The 17686-nt window shown below is 31.8% G+C and overlaps 1 protein-coding gene across 13 annotated transcripts in view; it reads right to left on the reverse strand.

The window, feature by feature from the left end:
* Positions 1-17686, reverse strand: part of LOC122631168 (venom dipeptidyl peptidase 4) — a 274219-nt gene that overhangs the window by 234324 nt on the left and 22209 nt on the right. For 4 of the 13 annotated variants that reach the window (XM_043816499.1, XM_043816500.1, XM_043816495.1 and 1 more), the window contains exon 1: positions 15051-15283. The exons of 2 other annotated variants lie outside the window; for them this stretch is intronic. The gene's annotated coding sequence lies outside the window, so the exon portion shown is untranslated. Of the gene's footprint in view, positions 1-102; positions 252-9269; positions 9390-14833; positions 14966-15050; positions 15284-17686 lie in introns of those variants that run through there. 7 more of the 13 variants (XM_043816502.1, XM_043816498.1, XM_043816497.1 and 4 more) reach the window with 7 other exon arrangements.

Raw genomic sequence — 17686 nt, forward strand, 5'->3', positions numbered from 1 at the left:
AGAGACAGAGACAGAGAGAGAGAGAAAGAAAGAGAGAGAGAGAGAGAGAGAGAGAGAGAGAGAGAAGAGGGAATAAAAGATAAAGAAAAAAGATTTCTGCACCTATGAACGCGTTATGCGACGAGAAGAGCTGAAGGGAAAAATATCAGCAACTCTGCAAGCACGTCACTCTTTGGTTCACGCTTTTGACCTGACTTTGACGAAGATGTATCTGGGCTACCCTCACTCCTCATTCACTTCCTATCTCTCTCTTTCTCTCTCTCTCTCTCTCTCTCTCTCTCTCTCTCTCTCTTTCTCTCTCTCCTGTTGATGGAACACTTGATACCCGTAAAAAATACTTTACACTCTTATACTCTTCGAATTTAGCTCTATTTTTAGCTCCCACACTAACTCTTCTTCTTTTTTTTTTCTTTTCTTTTTTTTTTTTTAATGATCTTCACAAGTATCTTACGTATATAAGTATGTATATGTAATTATCATAGTAAAAATCAAAAAAGAAAAGATACTCGATCGCATAAGTTTTAACGTTTATGTTTCGTGTTCGTTTGAAATTTTATAAAAGTCACGACACGTTTCTTAGATATACAGATACGTTCTATCCAGATACGTACGTGCGTATGTAAAATTTGGTTTGTTAAGTAATAACAACGATTTAAATGAATCTGATATTAAATATATTCCATAGATGGATATAAACTGGATATGGAATTTTTATTGAAAGCTTTATAACATTGCAAACATTTTTAAATAATATATATTTTAAATGATATACACCTATATTTATAATTTTATATATAAAACATATATATATATATATAGCGACAATTGTGTTATTGCTAAAAAAGAAAAAGAAAAAGAGAAAAAAAAAAAAGGGAAAAAAGAAAAACAAGATGTTTTGATCGAACGATTGGTTCTCTTCGTTTCCACTCGAAATATTTAATAGAACGAGCAAATCGTGTTTTATCGAAAATGTCTCTCAATTACGTCCTTCTCATTTTGTTACATTAATGTTCGTACATACACACACACACACACACATACATAATTCATTAAACCCATATGAAGAAAAAAAAATAAAAAATAAAAGAAAAGAAAAGAAAATAAAAAGAAGAGAAATAAAAAAATAAAAAGATACCTATACGAGATCAAATGCACTAGCTCGAAATTACCTTTGTCGTTTCCTTTTCCCTAGTGTAATACGATAATTCGAGATCAGAAGATTTTCCAAAGGATTTGGAACGTCGGCTGCGCATAGAAGGTGGGTATGATGGGGAAGAGCAAGGGGTAGAGGGGGGAGGGGGGTGAGGATCTTTGCATATTCACAAGTCGGATTAAATGCCGCCTTCCGTGCTTCGAAAGCTTGTCGAAAATTCGTCGGAAGGAAAATCTTTCGAGGAAAAGCATGCCGGAAGAGTAAAGATATATCCTTCCCTCACCCCATGTACGTACATACATGCATGCATACATGCATGCATACATGCATACATACATATGTATATATACATCTATAATACATGGCGAGTATCGTCGACTTATGATGCTTCCAAGGAAATTTCAAGTTTTCACGTTTGAACGATAAAAAAAAAATTCGCACTCGTTCGATATTATTTGTTAATTGATTCGCCATTATTAAAAACGATTTATCATCCCGAGAGAAACGTAAGGACAACCGTCATCACGACGGTTTTCTCGACGGAAATTAATTCGAATCGAGCTATGAAATACGAATAAATCGTTCAAAATTCTATGCCAATCTTGTGTCTGTCTTTCGTTCTCTTTTTCTCTTTCCCTTTCTATACGATATTTCTCTTTCTCTTTCTCTCTGTATCATTCTCTCTCTCTCTCTCTCTCTCGCTCTCACACACTCTCACTCTTCTCACTTCCACGATCCCATCTATTCGTTGTCTATCTCTATCTCGCTCTACTCTCTAACTTGTATTCGATCACACGAAATTTGTACTAAAAGTGCGCGATGACAATTACACGTCGCTCAAATCTCTCTCTCTCTCTCTCTCTCTCTCTCTCTCTCTCTCTCTCTCTCTCTTTCTGTTTCTGTCTCTGTCTCTCTTTCGGTGATAGCGCAAAGAGAAAGAGACAGATCTAGTGATTTATTCCGCCTCATATACGATTAATCGATACGACAGGGATGCTCGTTACTCATGATTCCACGAAGGGTAGAAAAAAGAAAAGAGAGAGAGAGGGAGAGAGAAAAAAAGAAAAAAAAGAAGAAGAAGAAAGTTCCATATAAAAAGAGGCTTACGGGGACGTTCAGAAATCTCAGCGAGTGACGGGAGATATATTTTTTTTTCCTTTTCCTTTTCCTTTCCTTTTCTTCACTCTCTACTTAAGATAAAAAGAAAGACATGAAAAGAAGCATTCGGTCGATCTAATCGCGTCTCATGTAACTCACGCGAAAAATAATGAAAGGAACGAAAAGGACGGAACACGAAATGATGAAGAATCATAAAACTTGACGTTTTATTATACTCGCTCGATCAAATACCAGACATTTGATCAAATAACTGCCGAGGTGAATATCTACTATGTATATATGTACATACGTATACTTCGTTAGTAGAACGAAGAAAAAAAAAAAAAAAAGAAAACAGAGTTATGATAAAGAAGTCATGAGGAAGAAAAAAAAAGAAAAAATAAATAACAATAATAATAATAATAATAATAATAATAATAATAATAATAATAATGATAACGATAATGATAATGATAATGATAATGATAATGATAATGATAATGATAATGATAATGATAATAAAAGAAAAGAAATCAAAAACGACGTGTACAGTCAACGACTTCTTTTGCCGAATAAATCGTTTCTTCCTGTTAATGAAGACAAATTTTTTTAGTTGGCCATGCTAGCAAATATTTTACTTTTAGAAACGAATTGACACAAACGACCGTTTGCACCGCCAATTACGAATCGAGGTAATTAAGCGCGAGCCTCTTACTACGGACAGAGTAAACCTCTCGTAAGTACTATAAAAAAGTAAGATAAGTACACACACACATATACCCGTACATTCTGAAAGAAATTTTAATTCTCTTTTTCTTCTTCTTTTTCTTCTTCTTCTTCTTCTTCTTCTTCTTCTTCTTCTTCTTTCTTTCTTCGTCGCAAATTAATACGATGTTACAATAAAATGGACGATTTAATCCATTTTGTCGAAGTAAACGAACGAAAAAAGGTAAATGCTATTGAAAATGTGTAAATAATACGATAATTATACGTTCTTAAAAACAAAATACATATATATATATATAAGTAACACGATACATTGATAATGGCTAAGAAGAATAAAAAGAAAAAGATGAAGTCTGCATTATTACGTTTTGTTTTCGAAGGGAAACGAGTAGTACTGTTATTATCTTTTTTCTTTTTTTCTCTTTCTGTTTCTCTCTCTCTCTCTCTCTCTCTCTCTTTATTATCTCTTCTCAACATTATCATGTTTTAATGATATCCGTATAACAAGAAGTTTGCTTAACAACTCGTCATCTTAAAATCAATAATGTCTCCATCTTGAAAAATCGTCTCTTGTTCGTTCAAAGTCTTTAATCGATCAAATAATTCAATTCGCTATCGCAGATTTCGATGAAAAAATGTTTCAAATAAAATCATTAAGAAGCATTGAAAATCTTTTCGCATAATTTCCTCTCACTCCCTCATTCCACCCTCAGCCAGTATCATTTCTATTATTAAAACATATTCTCTCATCCTTCACTACTCATTCAAGAAACAATTTATCCTTTGAAACGATTCCAAGCGTCCGCGCGTTTCATCGTTCGTCCTTCGTAAATTTATTTTTATCATTAAAATCTGTCATAGCATTTTTTAAATTCCTCTAAATCTTTAAACTTTTCGTCCTTTCTAACGCAAGCTTCCAAGAGTATTCACGAATTCAAGGATTAAATTTTCGTATAGAATCTCGTGTAACTATTATACTTGAAATCAGTCGAATTCCGATAGAAACAGAAATAGCTTAACAGAATTGTTTTACATCAAACGAAATCTATCCCTTTGTTGTCAAAACCTAAAAGCAATTTACAAATTTGCAAGAAACGAAATATAAAGGGATAACGGAGAAAATAAATGAAAAGAGTAACACAAAGAGAAAAATGAATGGAAGGGGAGAGAATGAGGGGAGAAAGGGGTACAGAAAGAGAGAGAGAGAGAGAGAGAATGGGAGAGGGAGAAAAAAAGAAAAGAAAGAAAAAGAAAGATGGAAGAAAACGGCAAAGCATCGCTGCTCTTTATTCACGACGCTTTTCACCATTGGCTTGTTTTTCTTCCACAATGCAATATTTTATTCGCGATTTTCTTTCGTTCCTCATAATCTAAAAGTTAAAGCTTCCATATCTTTCAGATAGCAGACAGACTTGATACGTTCAAGAGACGACATACTTGACTCTATTTTTCCTCTATGTTTTTTTTTTCTTTTTTTTTTATTTTTTTGTTTTGCTACAACGACAACAGATTAGTCACAGAGAGAGAAGGAAATACAGACAGACAGACAGACAGACAGACAGACAGAGAGAGAGAGGTTCCGATCAGTTCAACATGATTTATGACATGGATGACTAACCCTTGTTCTACTTCCTCTGCTTCTCTACCTCTCTCTCTCTCTCTCTCTCTCTCTCTCTCTCTCTCTCTCTCTCTCTCTCTCTCTCTCTCTCTCTCTCTCTCTCTCTCTCTCTCTTTTTTCTTTCTTTCTCTCTTTTATTCTTTTTCTATTCAGTTGAAAATGGGAATCGATAAACGGATGACATCATTGCTTAGAAACGACACTGACAATTGGAGAAAAGAAAAAGAAGAGAACTGACATTCGATGTTACCGCCATGGATCGAAGTGACCAACGGGTCAAAGGTCGTACCGTCGATACAACGAGATGTCGGGATTCACCTGTTGCAATGTTACTTCTATAAGATAAGAACGATATAATAATCGATGTGAGATTTATGTAAAATATATTTACGTAAATCGGTTAATTTAGTTATTTGATTATTTCAAAAGAGGAAAGAAGAAAAAATATTGAGAAAAAGAATTTAGGATAATATTGAAACGATTTGTTCAAACAAAAAATCAAATCTGAATAATAAAATTTGTATATATAAATAACATAAATTTTGAATTGGAATAATAAAAAAAAAATTAATATTTAATAGATCGTCGGATTCTTTACTACTACTACTGCTAATTAACTTCATAATCCTATTACAGTAACATCTTTATAATTCGCGATAAGATAAGAACTTGTTGTTAAATATTTATGAACAAGTCTATAGTTATCGGTTACTTAAGTCAAAGTATACTTTCGTAAAAAGCGATAAAATTAGCGATCTCTAAGAATCGGTATACAAAAACTTTCGTGTGTAAAGAATACGCACGAAGCTCGTTTCAACTTACGTTATCATCCTAAACGATGATAAACTAATCAAAGTAAAAAAAAAAAAAAAAAAAAAAAAAGAAAAAAACAAGAAGAAAAATCTGACTACAAATTAAACATTACGAAGGCGTCACCTTGAAAGAAAGAGTAAGAAAACAAATTAGTAAAATTACTCGCATGTTCGAAGAAAAAAATAAATAAATAAATAAATAAAGTGAGACTGATAACAATACTACGATAAAGAATCAAAGTTTCTACGAGTATGTGGTCGTAATCGATAAATAAATATAATAATAATATGATCGATAAGAAAAATATATTTAAATGGGAATAAATTAAACATTCGTATTATTATCCTAATCGCATCATTCTTTTTTATTTATAAGAACGAGCAGTGATAATAAAAGGCAATATGTAAGATTATGCACGCACGTATGGCTATTTCTATCTTTGCTTGCTAGGTACTTACGTACGTACGTCGTAAATATATATATACACATACACATATATATATATATATATACACACACACATACATATACATCTATATATGTAGAAACATGTAAATGACTCGAATAGAAATTGCAGAAGCAGCGTGCTCTCGAATTCGATACGTTTAGTCTTTCGAGCGTGTGAGTTGGCACCGGCTTGTTCTCTACACACACACACATACATATACACACATACATACACACATATACATACACATATATACATACGTACATACAAATACACACACAATTTCATCATCGATCGTAACAGTGAGGACACGACGACGGTCGAAACTCCTTTCCCACAAGAACAACCTTTATATAGACACATATATGTACATGTGTGTGACGCAAGCGCATATTTACGATATACATATTCCATATACCCGGATGAACGTAACGACAAAATTTACTCGGCCACCAATCAACGTTAATACATGGTAAAGGTTGGCGCCGCGATTCAGCAGAAGAATTTTGTTACCATGACAATCGATGCCAAATCGTCCTCTGGGGATTTCATTTGTGGAAATTTCACAAAATTGGATATTACCAGGTGACATTACCTATGCTACTCTCTTTTCCCCTCTTCAATACTGCTTTCTCGTTTCTGAATAAACCTATACGAGACAGCACGTACATACTTTTCGATTTACGGATTGGGAAAAGTTAATTTGCACGTTTATAGGGGAAAAAAATGGAAAAAAGGAAAGAAAAGAAAAGAAAAGAAAATCTTTCTCCTTTTTCTATACCAATCGATATTGATTTCCTTTACATCGGCAAATATATAACGATAGATTCCGTAAGATTAATACGAACGAGTCTAATTTCACGACGATAATAGAACAAAAAAAAAAAAAAGAAAGGAATAAGAGAAATAAAACTGTCTTAAATTACGTAAAAAGGTACTTGATGATATTCCATGTCGATTTAATGAAATAGTTGTAATCATTAAGCCCACGGTTTGAAAAAAAATATGAGGATAATATGAAATAAAAAAAAAAAAAAAAAGAAAATTATTATTTTTTTTATTATATTAATATTATCATTATTATTTATTATTAATGCTTTTATATAATGGTAATTATTATTGTAATAATGTTAACATTTTAATTGTAATGTAATTATTATTATAATATAATAATAATAGCAACAATATTAATAATTATAATTATAATTATCATTATTATTATATATTACTTTATTAATTATATATTTATAATAATAATTATTATAATATAATAATTGTTGTTGTTATTATTATGACAAGTTATTATTATACGAAGGTAAAAGTCATTCGTACTATCATAAATCTTAATCATCGTATCTATCTAGATAGAACTGCGATCTATATAAAGACAACGTTTAATCTTAACAATAGATAAAGTACTTGAGACCGACATAGAGAGAATAGAATTAAGTGGCACAGATTTACATTGAGCTTAGAATCGAGCTCGATTGTCGATGAAAGATAATAAGGTCAAATGTTGCACGTAATCGTGTGGGAGAGAGAAAAAGAAAGAGATACAAACGACTGAGGAGATAAAAAGAATGATCTTTCAATCAATGCTAAACGTCAAAGCAACCGAACGAGACAAAACTTTTGAACACAGCTCGACTCTCTGATTAAATTTATTCTTCGATCACAACTACTGTAACAGTTGCTCGAAAAAGGAAACGAAATTGTAAGTTTGAAAGTCGTAAGCAAAACTCGGTAATCGTATTAATATAATAAATGATTAAATCGAATCGTTCTCCGGAGAACTAACAGCAAGTTAAATGAATTTACGTCAAAAGAAAAGCGTTAACTTGGCTAATGTCGCAAAAAGATACTACTGTTTTACTTTTTAACAAGCTATTCAAATTTATATCTCTACTACCAACTTCGTATTTCTAATTCCTATTGCTACTGCTATTAATACTACTACAAAGATGAAGAAGAAGAAGAAGAAGAAGAAGAAGAAGAAGAAAAGAATAAATAGAAAGATAAAATAATATTACATATTACAATTATGTAATTATATAATTTAATTGTATTACAATCATATAATTTTAAGATCGATATTTTAAGAAGATATTTTATATAAAAATAAAATTAAAAATAAATATAAAAAAATATTTCACATTCAATTATTTTATATAATTAAATAATTATTATTAATTAAATAAAATAATTAACAACCAATAAATTAATATTATTAATCTAAATAACTACCTTTATTATAAATAAATGTTAATTATACTATGATTAATAATTTTTATTATTAATGAAATTAATATAATAATATAAATTTTATAATTTAATAATATTTTTTTTTTCCTCCAAATTTATAAATTTCATATATATATATCAATTTTTATCTATATTATAATCTGTTGGAAAATGTTAAAATATGTTGTTTTTTGTATTAATATAAATCATATACATTTATATAAATATATATATATATACATTTTTTCTTTTTCTTATGTAAATAAATATTAACTGTCTTTCTTAAATTATTATAATTGTAAGTACCAAAGAAATAAACGTTTTGAAATTGAATTAAAGCCCTTTACTATCGTAACCCACGTCGCGGTATTCGAGCGGACATTTCTCCAAAAAGAAAAAATAAAAAAAAAAATAAAAAGGAGAGGAAGAAAAAGGAAGAAAAAGAAAAAAGAAAGAGAAGAAGGATAGAAGAATAAGTGCATTTATCACCTTCTTGCTGTCTAGTCTAACCTCCTAACCATTCTTTCTCGCAATTCCTACACTATAAATCCTTCCACAAAGTTCTCCTGCTAGCCATTCTCATGCAGATATTACAGGGTTACATTTTATTAATAGGGATAATATTAGCGGATGTCTCATTATGCGTAACGTTACTTTCCTCATCCTCGACCTCGACCTCCCTCTTTTCTCCTAAACCTCTGTCTCTTTTCTCTCTTTCTTTTTCTCTCTTACACACACACACACACACACACACACACACACACACACACACACATGTACGCAAAATCCTTTATAACACTCTCTTCTTACCTCTCAGCCTTCGTCTAACAAACAACAATAAAAACTTCGTGAGATCAAAAAAGTTAGATTTTATATACTCGAGATATTAATTACGAATATTATTAAAAAATTATTAAAAAAGAAAAGAATTGCTTATTCTAATCATAAAAGATTCTAAACGTTCTTATAAATTCCTATAATAATCGTTCTATAATTCCTTAAATAATTGTTTTCGCAATTTATATCACTAATATGATATTATTATATCTCTTCAATTAAGTAAACAATCTTATTAAATTCCAAACTCTATACATATATATATATATATATATATATATATATATATATGTATATATATACCAAAGAGTTAACTTGTAAATCGGATTACCTACTCGAAGGATCAAGATGAAGGCCAAAGATCAAGGAACAAAGGAGTACCGTAATGTCGACCGATCTCTGTGAAAGTTCACCACTTACTGACTACTCGAAGGCTAGGTTAAATCCGTGTTACGTCGAACATTATACAAAAAAAAAAGAAAGAGAGAGAGAGAGAGAGAAGAAAGAAGGAAAAATAGAACAAAAAAGTGAGAGAGAAAAACGAGCTCAAGATTAGAAACGAATAAACAATCAACGCAATGTCGAAATCATGTGTTTATCTTTCACATATGTATACATGTATGTATGTATTTCTTGTTTCGACAAAGAACGTCGAACGAACGCCGGTAAAATATCGATTTTACATATATGATGTAAAAGAACGATTTGTTTATTTTGATTTTTCTTTTTTTCTGATCCTTTTTTTTTTCCCCTTCAAAACACTAAGTAAATTTACTACGTCATTTCGTACATCAACATACCAGAATTACGTTGTAGGAAAAAGAAAGGAAAGAACTACCTATACCGATGGAAAAGAATGTTACGTGAAAAAATTGTATGTAATCAAAATCATATTTATCTACGTATAATACATAAACTTACGTATGTTCACAACAAATATTAATATAGATCCTATAATTTGTAAGAAGAATTACATCATAAATTAATTTACTGAGGAAAGAATAAATAACACTACTATTAATTATTTATATTTTTCTTTCAAGATAATCATTTACCGATGTATGCGTGCATATGCGTGCGTACGTGTATGTACGATGTATATATATACTCATTGTATTTACATACATAATAATAATTCGGATAACAACGAGTTTCACGATATGATAATCTTTCAGTAAGTGCTCAATAACGAATGTATATAATACATGTTCACGTAAATATATGTATGTATACACACACACACACACATACACACACTCTTTCTCTCTCTATCTATCTATTTATCTACCTCTGTCTGTCTTTCTCTCTCTCGATGAACATTCATCATGGTGGAAAGTTTGAGTTCTCTCGGTTACCACAATGGTGGTTATGCTCTGTCCCTTTTCATTTTCTTTCTCTCTCTTTTATACACACACCACACTACTTTCGTACACACGCACGAACACATATTTGACCGTAATTCTCTCTCTCTCTCTCTCTCTCTCTCTCTCTCTCTCTCTCTCTCTTGCTCGTTGAAAAATACCTTTGTGGAGCAAGATCGTATTGGTAAAAACTGGTTGACCTTACCTTCGAAACGGGACGTCCTTTAATAAGAAGCACGATTATTTAAATCCGAATAACCGTGAGCGAAGAGGAACGAAGGAAAACTAAGAGAAAGGAAGACGAATGTCAGACTGGAGGAGAGTGAAGAAATGAGTTTGCAATTCGTTTAATTTTCCGGAATAATTAACTCCCAATTATGTCGTAAATTTGTATCTTCCTTGATTCAACCAAAATCTTATTTCTAAGCAACCGACCTTATTAAGCATAAGGATAATTATTAATAATTAACCAATCAACAAACTAATTATTTTCTTTGTACATATATATATGTATGTATGTATGTATGTATGTATGTATGTGTGTGTGTGTGTGTGTGTGTAATAGATTGGCTAATAAGTAATTAAAATTTGTTATATTTTTATATTTATTTGTATGAAAATTATATTGTATTAATAGATGATAAAATTTTCAATAAAATTGATTATTTTGAAATAATTAAATATTAATGCTAACTTAGCAATACTACGGTTAATTACTACTGTAATAATATGACAGTTAATGAGTAATTGAAATTTTTAATATTGTTTTATTCGAAAAAAGAAAAATCACATTTTAATAATAATAATAATAATAATAATAAGAAGAAGAAGAAGAAGAAGAAGAAGAAGAAGAAGAAGAACAATAATATAATAAAAATTAAAATAAATTCAATGTTAAAACAATGCAAATTTCATTGAACTGTTTCAATATTATACTACTATATTATACTATTGTATATAAAAACTGTGTTATATATTATGTTGTATATATTATATTGTATATATAAATATACTAAAACTTCAGACAGTACTTGTCAGTGAAGTATCTTATTTATTTTTATGTTGCTGAAGAAAAGGGAATCGGTTCGTTCTTTCTGTACATTTAGCACGGATTGCAGTAGGTTTATAAACATATTTCGTAAGGAAATCTTTGCTTTCCTGGATGTATCACCATTGCCATTTCTCAGCCAAGGATCGTAAACTTTTCTATGGCGCAATCTCACGGATAACGTAGAGACGAATTTAACGGCATATAACAAAAGCATCGCCGTGGGAATTAAATCGCAAAGTATCAACGCGAGCACACTACCTCGCGAGAAGCTTTAATACGATTTTAAGCATAAGCGGACTTAAATTTTACGTCGAATTCTGCCGAACGTCCTTTCGTAAAGGATTTCGTTAAATCTACTTCACGTTTTCTCCTTACTCTTTCGAAAAGTTTCAAGCAAACTCTTTTCGTTTCATCTTAAACGAAATAAGATCTTGAAAAGTTAAGATAATTAAAAAAAAAAAAAAAGAAAAGAAAAAAGAAAAAATCTATTATATCTTTACACTTTTAATTTATTTTTCTTTTTGCCTTTTCTTTGATACTCGATCGTTCAAGTTAATCAAAAATTACGAAAGATATTACACACGACCAAGAGTAAACTTTTTAAAAATATCTATCTAGCTATTTATTTTTTCATCGCACAATACGGTTAATAATGAAATAATAAATAAAAAAGTAAAAAATCGTAATCGTTGTTATTCCAAAATATTAAATCGAAATACGAAAAAAAATAAAAAGAAAAAAGATAATTATTGTCAATGATTTTCGTCGTAATAAACAACGAACGAGAAGAATCATAATACGAATGCAAATCGTTCGATTTGCCATGCGAAAATATGCAATAAAATTAGAGATAGATGTGCGGTTAACGGATCATGTTATACGCTATTAAAATTTTAGAAATTATTTCGAACTGTAATAAACACATCGTTGCCTTGCCAATAAAGAAAAATTAATAAAATGTAATGAATAGAAATTTTGTTATGATAATCAATGTAACGTTTGAAAATATGTCATCGATATAAACCAAAATATCGATACTGAAGAAGAGCATGCGCGAAATAAAGTAAAGAATGAAAAAGGGGAGCAAGACAACGTGAGAAAGAATGTGGAATGAGAGAATTGAAGAATTTCCTTATAAGAAGACAGACTTCTCCTCGGTTTTGTATAAAGTGCTGCAATGTGCAAACTTTTGGCATGCTTGATAAAATGGGGATAGAGTAGACGGCGTTATATGGAGAGAGAGAGAGAGAGAGAAAAAAAAAAAGAAAATATAAAATAAATTAATAAAATAAAATAAAATAAAATAAGAATAAAGAATTAAAAAATATATAAAGGAACGAAATTACAAGGTTGTCGTGTAAATTTGCAAAAACTGTGTAATTTTGCAAAAAATAAACATTTCATTAAATTATTCATCGAAATTAATTTACATACTCCTTCCGAACAGTTTGCCAAACTTCTCATTAATATGTGTATATTTATGTATGTAATTTATTTTATACATTAATGATTAATTCATAAGTAGGGCTAATTTATCGATCATTCTTCTTTCTATATAGATTTTTAGAACGAAAATAAATTTTATTTCAAGTTAATTTTTTCTTTTATATACATACATACATACATACATACATACATACATATATATGAAACGAAAAGGAGGACATAAGAGAGAAACGAGGATCCTTCGTATCTCAAAAGAAAGTCAACGAAGTAATCGTAAAAGAAACGAAAAGGATCTCTTTAGGTCAAGGCACGCATTCGAGTGACTAAGCGAGGTCCGCGTCGTAAGCTAAGAAGAATTCGATTTCTCGAGACACACGTAATTATTTCGTAGCACGTGCGATCGAATACGTGACCGTCGATCGATTATCCGTGCCGCGGTTGAGTGAATTTTGTGAAAAGAAAAATAGCTCCCTTCGAAAATCAGTTCCATGCGAGGCAACTCGACAAAATATCTCGAGAACCAAGAGGACTCTTTATACTCCTCGAATCGATATTCGATCGAGAGTCGAACGAACAAAAAAAAAATGAAACAAAAAAAAGATAGAACAAGAGAGAGGAAGAGAGAGAGAGAGAGAGAGAGAGAGAGAGAGAGAGAGAGAGAAATTTTACAAACACATGTGTATTTTCTGCCTTGATATTCCATAACTTTGTTTTTTCAATTATAACCGTGCATAAACGAGCAAGGACATTATTACAGCACAACTCTAATCGATCTATTTCGAAAAACATTATCGAATTCTTCGACGTATCGTGCAAAATTTCATTTCCGTGGATTCCATGCATCAACCACTTATCATTAATCTCGAACGATTTTCCATCGTAACTCGCTAACACGGAATCTATCTTCGTACGTATATATTTTCCAATGTGCCATCACTGGAATTCTAATTCCCGTCTAAGTCGCGATCGAGTTTAAAGCACTTTACATAGGAACTTTGTTTCATAATCAAGTTAAGACTGCCGAGTTACATCGAGAAAGTCCAAAGAAAATTTGTAAATAAATCGTCGAGAATTTGAGGGAAAAAAGAATTGAAAAAAATAGAAAAGAAAATCAACGTCTCATTTGACATTATTAACTCTTTTTTAATTAGTACGACATTTCGTTCGTAAACTTTCCGATCCGTCTCGTCTTTTTTCTATTTTTATCGTAGAAACGCGATGACGTCTATGTTACGTTGTTAATATATTTTATAAATGTCTACTTTCGTATAGAGAGAAAAAAAAAGAAAAAAGGAAAAAAAAAAGAGACTATTAAATATGATATTGAGAATAACAATATGATATTTAACCTGACAAATATAATTAAATCGAATAACAACACGGTCAGAATTTTTTCTGTATCAACACACACACACACACACACACACACCTCTTTCTCGTTGTCAATTTTCTTCGACGAAAGCGCGGGAGCACGTTCACCAATGACAAAGAAGCCAATCAAGAGAGACGATGCCGTAACGCATCGGCTAAATCAAAATTCACCGCGCACACTTAACAAAAGCAAACAAAGTGATACTCAAAGTTTACATTCGATGCATTAGTCGATCAAAGTTTTCCCCTTCGGTCAAAATTTGTCGTCGGTTCAATTTTAACGAACCGTATTTCCTTGAAAGCTGATTGACTTTATTATAAATCGCATGTAAAAAGAAAAAAAGAAAAAGAAAAAGAAAAAAAACATTTTGCAATATATCATTTTCTTGCTGTGTATATAATTAAGCGATAACAATTACGTACGGTAACTGCGAAGGATCTAACTTTCATTTCCATCGAACATACTTTCATTCTAACGAAAACGAAAGTAAAGATCCATTCATCTACTTCTTCCTAACGCTCACTTTTATCGGAAATACCATGAGATTTACTACAAGTTAGAGTTACTCCAAGTCAATCGGATTACGAACGTTGAAAAGAAAAGAACAAAAAAAAAAAAAAGAAAAAAGAAAAAAGAAAAAATCGAGAAGGAAGTTTTGTTTTCCCTTACCGAAAAAACTCTCCAAGAGAATGAATTGATATCCTCGGAGGATACAGGAAAAAATTTTCGATGCGATCTGCAGGAACCGAAGCAATCTCTTTTTTCTTTTATCTTTTTATCTCTTTAACCTCCTCTCTCTCTCTCTCTCTCTCTCTCTCTCTCTCTCTCTCTCTCTCTCTCTCTCTCTCTCTCTCTCTCTTTCTCTTTCTCTCTCTTTCTCTCTCACCTTAGTCGAACAATTTTCTTTTCTCCATTCGCTACTAACTCTATCAAATCAGACAACTCTAATTTATTCGTATATTATTTAAAAACGCACCACAGCTTTCCTATATATAATATATATATATATATATATATCTTGGTTCACTTTTTTCAAGTTCTTATATCAACGATAAGTTAAAAGATCGGACCGTGAATACCGTCAACGAATAGACCGAACACCTACGACGGTCGACGGCGTACTGCCGAGAAACGGTTGGTTCAAGTCGAAAGAGCGATGTCTACCTTGCCGACGCAAGCGTCCTTGGACCGAGAGCGCGGATCAGTGCTGGTCTGTTTGAGTGGGGGAGTATGCTATGGAGCCTGAAGAGAGGGTTGAACGAAGAGAGAGAGAGAGAGAAAGAGAGAATGAATGAGAAAGAGAGAAAGAGAGAAAGAAAGAGAGAGAGAACATCAGAGAATGAGAAAGGGAGAGAAGGGAAAGGGTGAGGAGGGGGGGTTGCACGAGCTCATCGGTCGTGTAGATACCTGTTGAATGTGCCTCGACGACGAAGCCTTACACGTCGACCGCTTGGTTGGCCACTCGAGTAGAGGAAACGAGGACGAGACTATCTAAGAAGGAGCAGGAAGGAGTAAGAGAGAGAGAGAGAGAGACTGTATGTGTGTGTGTGTGTGTGTGAGAGAGAGAGAGAGAGAGAAACATCGCGAAGCAATGAAAGGATTCCCCTAAACAAACGTTCACGATTGATCGGAGATTCGAGAATCTCTTAGGACCAGACTGACCTTCAAGGATACTCCATTACGATGATCCAACACGGCAGTTTCCATTCCAATTATCTTTCATTACCCTACGTCTTCCTTGTATTATCTTAATGTGTCAGAATTGATACGATACAACTTCAAAAATCGCACAGTTACAGTTACAAGTTCTTTGTATTTGGTTCAATTGTTAACTTATAGATTATCATGGAAATGATACTTGTTCCTAGGATTGATTTTTTGTTTGTTTTTTTGTTTGTTTTTTTTTTTTTTTTTTTTTTTTTTTGATTTTGAAGATATTTCAACAAGACAAATGGATCTACGAAGTGTCAATACGTCAATGTCGTTCGTTGATCAGAAAGATTCGGGCTGGATTTACCTTGTATTTCATGGTTTTCACAAATTCTGAAAAACCATGCACAGTTATAGACAAATGATTTAACGTGAAATAGTTTTGGAATATTAATGTAACATACATACGCGTACATATGTACATGGGTGTATCTACGTATGTATGTCATCGAAATAACGCGTATTAATGAAATTTGTGCCTGCGTAAATCTCATCGTTACATTGTCCAATAACACGATGATAATGTAGTACAGTGTCGAATCAAAATGTTCGCACGAGTTCGCGTAACTTTAGTTTTGCGCATGCGCATTCGTTCGCACCTATTCGTTCGGATTTACAGTGAAATAATTTTGTTAAAAAAATTGCAAGATTAACCACGTACTCTGCTACATTTTATCGCGCATAAAACTACGTGTTTATGACACTTATCGCCACAGGAAGAGACAACGTATGTACGTATGTACGTATGTACGTACGTACGTATGTATGTATATTATGTAAACGGCAGTAAGACGCCAGGATAAAGTGCCCGTGGGGCTTTACAAAGTCAACTCCTCCTTCACCTCCCTCTCAACCTCCTTTCATTCCTGTTCCACCTTCTCCTCTTCCTCTTCCTCCTTCTCCTCCTTCTCCTCCTCCTTTTCCTTCTCTTCATCCTTCTCCGTCTCCTACTCCTACTCCTACTCCTACTCCTTCTTCATTGACAATGACTCGCGTACTCGTAACTCGCTGAGGTTTGTAATAAGATTTCACGATGCGTGCTTCATGTTTCGAATGAACTCCACTACTTGATATTTTCTGAGATATATATATATATATATATATATATATATATATATATTATACAATGACTTTCTAAAATATTCCTACATTACTCTGCCGATATAATAGGTACATTATCAAAATAAATATATAATAGGTACATCCTCAAAAATTTATTTCGAAAATTTGAAACAAGTTAAAAAAAAGAACAAGAAGGTTCGATCAATTTCCATATTAATTTTCAATATATCGAAGACGCGAATCTTTATATATAACACATTAAGCTTTATTCTACAACAAAGTTCGACTGATCGAATATTTGGAAATATCTGCTAAAATATTGATAGACTGGCGAATATTTAAGATATATATAATAATAATGACTTTGTAAAGATCTTTCAGCAACTGCATACTATTTCCAAGATCGATCGATATTCTTAATATTTACTATGTGTATATAAAAAAAGAAAACAACATGTTCAAAGAAACATACTAATATATATATATATATATATATTTTTTTTTTTTAAATCGTTGTTCCAAAAATATCTATAATACGGTTCATCGTTTCGTATTTTATCTCTTCTAACATCTATCTTTCGATCGATAAAGTTACATAAGAAGAAATCCATGTCCAAACGAGTCCAAGAGGTGACAACAAGTGTTAGTAAATCTAACCGGCGTCACTGGTATAATAAATTATGGCTACGTTCGGAAAAGTCGTGAATTTGCAGACATCCCTTTGGCCGAAGGTTTTATCGATAAGTTACG

Source organism: Vespula pensylvanica, chromosome 8 (genome assembly GCF_014466175.1).
Source record: "Vespula pensylvanica isolate Volc-1 chromosome 8, ASM1446617v1, whole genome shotgun sequence".
Classification (NCBI taxonomy): Eukaryota; Metazoa; Arthropoda; class Insecta; order Hymenoptera; family Vespidae; genus Vespula; species Vespula pensylvanica.